This window comes from Schistocerca americana, chromosome 3 (assembly GCF_021461395.2).
Source record: "Schistocerca americana isolate TAMUIC-IGC-003095 chromosome 3, iqSchAmer2.1, whole genome shotgun sequence".
Lineage (NCBI taxonomy): Eukaryota > Metazoa > Arthropoda > Insecta > Orthoptera > Acrididae > Schistocerca > Schistocerca americana.
In genome coordinates, this window is record NC_060121.1 from 221115116 (window position 1) to 221123188 (window position 8073).

Genomic DNA, 8073 nt, shown 5'->3' on the forward strand with positions numbered 1-8073 from the left:
CCATGCCTAATAATAATCTGCCCATCATTCCTTTGTCAGAGTCGCTTATCTCAGTAGATTTCCCCATTTGCAGTCCATATCTTCGCTTGGGTGATCTCCTGTCCGTGTCTGCTCCACTTACATACTTTTGTTACCTCGTCACGTGCCCGCAACGCCACCAGGCGGCATCCAACATCGCGGTGGGCAGTCGTTATAATATTTTGGCTGATCAGTGCATAATGAGTGCTTGTAATCCCCCCCCCCCCCCCAGTACCTGAGTAGTCAGCGTGTCTGACTGCCAGGCAGCGGGTCCGGGGTCGATTCTCGACGGGGTAGAAGATTTTCTCCGCTCGGGTACTGGGTGTTGTGTTGTCCTCGTCATCAACGAAACGAAAGTCGCCACATGCACCGTCCCCTGAGAAGAGTCGCGAATCGGCGTCCGAACTTCTCCAGGTGGTGACACCCGGTCAGCAATGAACTACGATCATTTCATTTCATTCCAATGAGTGCTTATGCAGTACTGCTTTACGTTTGTGTTGTGGATGAAACTGGAATGAAAGGAGTAGAAAGGGTCAAATGCCGCGCCAGGACGTAGCCTCTTTCTCTTGAATAGCACCAAGGAGAACCCCAAAGTAAATATCATCAGAACGAGAATGAGATTTTCACTCTGCAGTGGAGTGTGCGCTGATATGAAACTTCCTGGCAGAATTAAAACTGTGTGCCGGACCGAGACTCGAACTCGGGACCTTTGCCTTTCGCGGGCAAGTGCTCTAACAGGAGGGCTTCTGTAAAGTCTAGAAAGTAGGAGACGAGGTACTGGCAGAAGTAAAGCTGTGAAGACGTGGCGTGAGTCGTGCTTGGGTAGCTCAGTTGGTAGAGCACTTGCCCGCGAAAGGCAAAGGTCCCGAGTCCGAGTCTCGGTCCGGCACACAGTTTTAATTTGCCAGGAAGTTTCATCATCAGAACGATTCACCATCACATTCCGTCCCTGTAAGTCCATCTTTATATAGAATAATTGCGGGACTTCGGCTGTTCAATATAAAATGTTACATCAAAAACACCTTAAGCCGTCTACATTTCCAATTTTATTTTATTTTTGCGAACAGTTTCGGCGTTTCACTACGCCCTCTTCAGGCCATCCTGGCCGTCGTGTAGGAAGGATCCAAAGTCATTTACAATTGAAATAAGAGCCAGCATACTTGTACAGTCAGTGGGATACGTAGACTTCTTTTTTAATAATGCGATAGGGATCGTACACTGCTAGACAAACATTCAGACCAGTGTTGAATGTTGAATTTTTGTCTAGCAGTTTGCAGTTAATGCATGAAGGAATCGCGTTTTTAAAAAAGAAGTGTACAGATACCAGTGTCTGTTTGCTGGCCCCTATTTCGATTTACATGAATTTGGAGTCTTCCTGCACGTCGGTCAGGCGAAACTGGTCGCAAAAATAAAATAAAATCGGAAATGGAGACCACTGAAAGTGCTTTTAATATGAAATCTTGCACATTCCGTCCATCAGTGAAGAGATTTAGGATATAAAGTAAATAATGGCGCAAGTAGACGTTAAACAAAGACAGGTGACGAAAAGTTCTTCCAACCCCAATATTCGATATGATAACCACCATGTCGACCAGATACACTACTAGCCATTAAAATTGCAACACCAAGAAGAAATGCAGATGATAAACGGGTATTGATTGGACAAATATATTATACTAGAACTGACATGTGATTACATTTTCACGCAAAAAATGGTTCAAATGGCTCTGAGCACTATGGGACTTAACATGTGAGGTCATCAGTCCCCTAGAACTTAGAACTACTTAAACCCAACTAACCTAAGGACATCACACATATCCATGCCCGAGGCAGGATTCGAACCTGCGACCGTAGCGGTATGGCGTTTCCAGACTGAAGCGCCTAGAACCGCTCGGCCACCAGCGACCGGCCATTTTCACGCAGTTTGGGTGCATAGATCCTGAGAAATCAGTACCCAGAACAACCACCTGTGGCCTTATTAACGGCCTTGATACGCCAAACAGAGCTTGGATGTCGTGTACAGGTACAGCTGCCCATGCAGCTTCAACACGATACCACAGTTCATCAAGAGTAGTGACTGGGGTATTGTGACGAGCCAATTGCTCGGCCACCATTGACCGGACGTTTTCAATTGGTGAGAGATCTGGAGAATGTGCTGGCCAGGGCAGCAGTCGAACATTTTCTGTATCCAGACAGGCCCCTACAGGACCTGCAACATGCGGTCGTGCATTATTCTGCTGAAATGTAGGGTTTCGCAGGGATCGAATGAAGGGTAGAGCCACGGGTAGTAACACATCAGAAATGTAACGTCCACTGTTCAAAGTGCCGTCAATGCGAACAAGAGGTGACCGAGTCGTGTAACCAATGACACCCCATACCCTCACGCCGGGTGATACGCCAGTATGGCGATGACGAATACACGCTTCCAATGTGCGTTCACCGCGATGTCGCCAAACACGGATGCAACCATCACGATGCTGTAAACAGAACCTGGATTCAACCGAAAAAATGACATTTTACCATTCGTGCACCAAGGTTCGTCGTTGAGTACACCATCGCAGGCGCTCCTGTCTGTGATGGAGCGTCAAGGGTAACCGCAGCCACGGTCTCCGAGCTGATAGTCCATGCTGCTGCAAACGTCGTCGAACTGTTCGTGCAGATGGTTGTTGTCTTGCAAACGTCCCCATCTGTTGACTCAGGAATCGAGACGTGGCTGCACGATCCGTTACAGCCATGCGGATAAGATGTCTGTCATCTCGACTGCTAGTGATACGAGGCCGTTGGGAACCAGGACGGCGTTCCGTATCACCCTCCTGAACGCACCGATTCCATATTCTGCTAACAGTCATTGGATTTCGATCAACGCGAGCAGCAATGTCCCGATACGATAAACCGCAATCGCGATAGGCTACAATCCGACCTTTATCAATATCAGAATTGTGATGGTACGCATTTCTCCTCCTTTCACGAGGCATCACAACAACGTTTCACCAGGCAACGCCGGTCAACTGCAGTTTGTGTATGAGAAATTGGTTGGAAACTTTACTCATGTCAGCACGTTGTAGGTGTCGCCACCGCCGCCAACATTGTGTCAATGCTCTGAAAAGCTAATCATTTGTATATCACAGCATCTTCTTCCTGTCTGTTAAATTTCGCGTCTGTAGCTCGTCATCTTCGTGGTGTAGCAATTTTAAAGGCCAGTAGTGTATTTACCAGCATCTGGTGTTACGAAGACTGTTGGAGGTGGATGTATTCATCTTTTATTTGGCGCCAACTAGCTGCCCCGAAACGTAAGTAATTTAATGCCTTCCTCCTGCGGCCTACGCGCTGGCGAAGTTCTAAATGATCACAAGATGCCGTACGGAAGCTGGACGACACATAACAGTACGCGCCACGCGAGCGGTAAGTCGCAGAGCGCGCTATTCTGCGAACCGCCCGCAGCAGGAACCGGCCATTTGGGGCTGCTTGTTATGCAGCGCCTCGACCCTTTTCGCATTGTACTCGCCGGTTTCTCCGCCAATTGTTCGCCGGCGTCCGGCGCGCCCATCATGCAATGAGGTCCACCGCTTCCGCCGGCGCGGGCCTGCGCTCTCTGGCAGCCGCCACGCTCCTTGTCTATCTACACACACACACACACACACACACACACACACACACACACACAGCTGCAGATTCACAGAAGCCAATTTCTCCATACCGCTTGCTAAGACCCTCAAGGGAAGTAAGGTGCTCGTCAGGTATAACGTTCACTAAGTTTGTCGAGCGGTTCTAGGCGCTACAGCCTGGAACCGCGCGACCGCTACGGTCGCAGGTTCGAACCTGCCTCGGGCATGGATGTGTGTGATGTCCTTACGTTAGTTAGGTTTAAGTAGTTCTAAGTTCTAGGGGACTGATGACCTGAGATGTTAAGTCCCATAGTGCTCAGAGCCATTTGAACCACTAAGTTTCTCAGTACTTTTAATTTGCTTCTACCTTGATTTGACCGATCCTGAAACAGGTCCAGAGTATTATACACAAGGGTCCAAAAAAATGTATCCACTGTTTGAAAGTCCATAACTTGCAAACTAATTGACAGAGTTGTCTCATTTTTGGAGAAAGTGTAGCTTAAAATCCAACTTAAAGATATCACTGTAGGTGTTCGAAATGGTCACCATTAACATCCACACACAAACGATGCCGCCGAACTGCAGCACGGACTACTGACTGCAACGTGTTCAGTTGGATATGTGCACGTGAATGTACGATGGATTCTTGAAGTTCATCCAATGTGCATGGCTTTTGTCGATAAATGTCGTCCTTTAGTGCTCCCCACAGGTAAAAGTCCAGACGAGTTGGGTCTGGGGAACGTGGTAGATTTTCGTCGAGATACGCCCTAACACAATTTTGGTTGTTGGCTGGGGCACCATCTTGTTGATAGTAAACTCTTCCTTCTTCATACAAGTCTCAGATGGCAGGTAAAATGGATGTCTGAAGCTTCTGAAGGTACACCTCACCGGTAACTGTGCCGTCAAAGAAGAATGGTCCAATCAAGCCCCGGTAAGACAAGCCACACCACACATTTACTCCTGGCAAATTCACGGCCTTGTCTGCATGGACGTTCGGATTTTCGGGGCCCCAGTAGATGCAATTGACGTGATTTACTGTACCATTGAGTTTGAACTGTGCCTCATCAGACCGTACAATCATCTCTGCAAACTCTTCATCGTTGCTCACCATGTTAGTAAACCACTCGCACTACTCGATTCTACGATCTCGGTCGCCCTCGTTCATTGCGTGTAGCAATCGTGGGATGTAGCACTTCCACTTTGCTGTCTTCAAAATTCGCCGAACACTTGAACAACTCACTCCAGATTCACAGGCACACTGTCTCACAGACTTCAGTGGTGAGCGAGTGAATTGTTGTAACACACGACGGGAGTTAGCTAGACTTGTTGTTACTGTTACAGTTCGTCCAGATCGTTGTCTGTGTACATCTTTAACACAGCCTTCGGCTTCAAATTTGTCTCGAATGCGACGAATCTTTAAACGTGTCGGTGGCTCTGTTTGATACTCATTTCGCCATTGCTGTAGAACCTCATTAATGTTTTCGTACTTAAAATACCACTTCAAAACACCTTGCAGTCATGTTTACTCGAGTAACTAGGCGCAATTACGAACAAAACACGGACTATCTGGCGACTGTCATCTGACAAAACAATGCAATACAACGCTTGTGTGGCGATTGCCGGAATTACAAACTATTACACTACCAAAGATGAGACAACTCCGTCAATTATTTTGCCTGTTATGGACTTTTAAACAGTGGATACATTTTTTGGACCCCTCTGTATATACACCGAAGAGCCAAAGAAACTGGTACACCTGCCTAATATCGTGTAGGGCCAACGCGAGCAGGCAGATGTGCCGCAACATGACGTGGCATGGACTCGACTACTATCTGAAGTAGTGCTGGAGGGAACTGACACAATGAATCCTGCAGGGCTGTCCATAAATCCGTAAGAGACGAGGAGGTGGAGATCTCTTTTGAACATCACGTTGCAAGGAAACCCAGGTATGCTCAATAATGTTCATGTCTGGGGAGATTGGTATCCATAGGAAGTGTTTAAACTCAGCAGAGTGTTCCTAGAACCACTCTGTAGCAATGGGGTGTCTCATTGTCCTGCTGGAATGGTCCAAGTCCGTCGGAATGCACACTGGACATGAGTGGATGCTGATGATCGTACAGGATGCTTACATACGTGTTACCTGCCAGAGTCGTAGCTACACGTATCAAAGGTCCCCATATCACTCCAACTGCACACGCCTCCACCAGCTGACATGCAGCGTCCATGGATTCATGATGTTGTCTCCGTACTCGTACACGTCCATCCGCTCGATTCGATTTGAAACGAGACTCGTCTGACCAGGCAACACGTTTCCAGTCATCAACAGGCCAAAGTCGGCGTTGACGGGCCCAGGCTAGGTGTAAAGCTTTGTGTCGTGCAGTCATCAAGGGTACATGAGTGGGCCTTCGGCTCCGAAAACCCATATCGATGATGTTTCATTGAATGGTTCGCACGCTGACACTTGTTGATGGCCCAGCATTGAATTCTGCAACAATTTGCAGAAGGGTTGCACTTGGGCCACGTTGAACGATTCCCTTCAGTCGTCGTTGGTCCCGTTCTTGCAGTATCTTTTTCCGGCCGCAGCGATGTCAGAGATTTGATGTTTTACCAGATTCCTGATATTCATGCTATTCGTGAAATTGTCGTATGGGAAAATCCTCACTTTATCGCCACCTCGGAGATGATGTGTGCCATCGCTGGTATGCCGACTATAGCACCACGTTCAAACTCACTTAAATCTTGACAACCTGCCATTGTAGCAGCAATAACCGATCTAACAACTGCGCCAGACACTTGTTGCCTTATATAGGCGTTACTGGCAGCAGCGCCGTATTCTGCCCGTTTACATGTCTCTGTATTTGAATACGCATGCCTATACCAGTTTGCCGGCCGCGGTGGTCGAGTGGTTCTAGGCGCTTCAGTCAAGAACCGCGCGACTGCTACGGTCGCAGGTTCGAATCCTGCCTCGGGCATGGATGTGTGTGATGCCTTTGGTTAGTTAGCTTTAAGTAGTTCTAAGTTCTAGGGGACTGATGACCTTAGATGTTAAGTCCCATAGTGCTCAGAGCCGTTTGAAGCATTTGAACCTATACCAGTGACTTTGGCGCTTGAGTGAGTGGAGGGTCTTGAACAGAGCCGTGTAAGTCATGTCTTATGACAAATTCACTTTAGCCAGGAGACCTTTGAGGTTAGCCGTCTGCTTCTGCTTCTTGGCATTTGATATTAGTCCTTGACTTTAGTCAGCACATACTCTTCGAGTACCAGCAGTCGTGTTGGTGAAGTCAGCAGCAGAGTAGTGTCTCGGTTAACAGTCCATATGTGAGAAGGACAGATAAACTGTTTAACGAATCCGTGCACGTCATTACTCCCACCTACTGTTTACCTACCGTGGATCACATTCCACCTCCTGATATCAGACGGAAGAGTTGGCTGTTACGTGAATATCAGAAGATTGTTGATAACCCTGACGTTCCAGTATTGTATGGGGTATTCTCTGTGGGGCCAGTAAGATTCTCATCACAGACAGGATTCTTTCTGAAGATGAATTCAGTTGGTGTAAGGAAACGGCGCTGGCAACAAAACAGTCCTAAAACAACGCCTGAAACCTGCCTGCATCCGAGAGAAACCCCCTGGATTTGACCTGCCTCGGGCAGTTTGGACTACTCTGAACTGCATCCGAATGTGCCATGGAAGATGGGCAGACACTTAACACAAATCGGGGAAATCTTCATCACCATCTTGCGGTTGTGGTGCTAAACGGCAAACTGTTGTTCATGGTGTATTAACATGACCTTTACGTGCCTAGAAGGGTCTTTTCGAAAATTTCCAGCCAGTGGCAAGTGATCTGGTAAACTACATGAAAGATCCTGATATTCGCCTACAACAATTCACTTTTGTATATAAATTGACGCGGTATCACTGCTATCAGCTGCAGCGAGACATTTAGCGGAATCATCGGCGACGAGCGAAATTGAGTGCCGGACCAGGATTCGAACCCGGGACCTCCGACCTCCTGTGGGTATCTCTAAGTGGTGAACAGGAGTATTATGGACAGAGACTGCGGATCGGTGGCGCTCGGTGGGACTGTGGATCGGCCGTGAGGCTGGTCGAGATAGTCTGTGCACTTGCGATAACACTGTGTCCCGGATGGCGCAGTGGTTACCGCACCTGCCTAGTAAGCAGGAGATCCCGGGTTCGAATCCCGGTCCGGTACACATTTTCACTCGTCGCGTCTGATTCAGATGGTTCAAATGGCTCTGAGGGCTATGGGACTTAACTTATGAGGTCATCAGTCCCCTAGAACTTAGAACTACTTAAACAGAACTAACCTAAGGACATCACACACATCCATGCCCGATGCAGGATTCGAACCTTCGACCGTAGCGGTCGCGCGGTTCGTCGCGTCTGATTCGGCGTAATGTCTCGCTGCAGCTAATAGCAGTGATCCCCC

General features: G+C 48.1%; 1 non-coding gene across 1 annotated transcript; it reads left to right on the forward strand.

The window, feature by feature from the left end:
* The first annotated feature begins 7762 nt into the window (after positions 1-7762).
* Positions 7763-7837, forward strand: Trnat-agu. The gene has a single exon. It is a non-coding gene; the product is annotated as a tRNA-Thr (tRNA).
* Positions 7838-8073: the final 236 nt, after the last annotated feature.